Consider the following 401-nt stretch of genomic DNA (forward strand, 5'->3'; position numbering starts at 1 on the left):
GGTAGATAATCTTATAAGGAATCTTGTATTACATTTTCATATCTTAGATTTAAAAAGAAAAATTTTTACGAATTCTTAACCCAAAATAATTTGCTAATTTTCGTGATTTTTCCATATTTTGTCAATTTTTGAACTTTAAATGCTTATAAAAAAAAACTGTGACTAAGGATTTTTAGTATTTTTCATCCGCCTTTGAAACAATATACTTGGAGCCTTCTATTAAATTTTCAAGCTTTTTTGATCAACAAATAAAATTTTATTGATATTTTTAGAAAAAAAACTAAAATTAAAACTGACAATGTCCGTAAAGAGCTCAAAATAAGTCAAAATATTATGAAAATGTTATGGTGTATAGAAAATACTAATATAAACATTCAGTCAACATTTCATGTATCTACGGT

This window comes from Acyrthosiphon pisum, chromosome A1 (assembly GCF_005508785.2).
Source record: "Acyrthosiphon pisum isolate AL4f chromosome A1, pea_aphid_22Mar2018_4r6ur, whole genome shotgun sequence".
NCBI lineage: Eukaryota > Metazoa > Arthropoda > Insecta > Hemiptera > Aphididae > Acyrthosiphon > Acyrthosiphon pisum.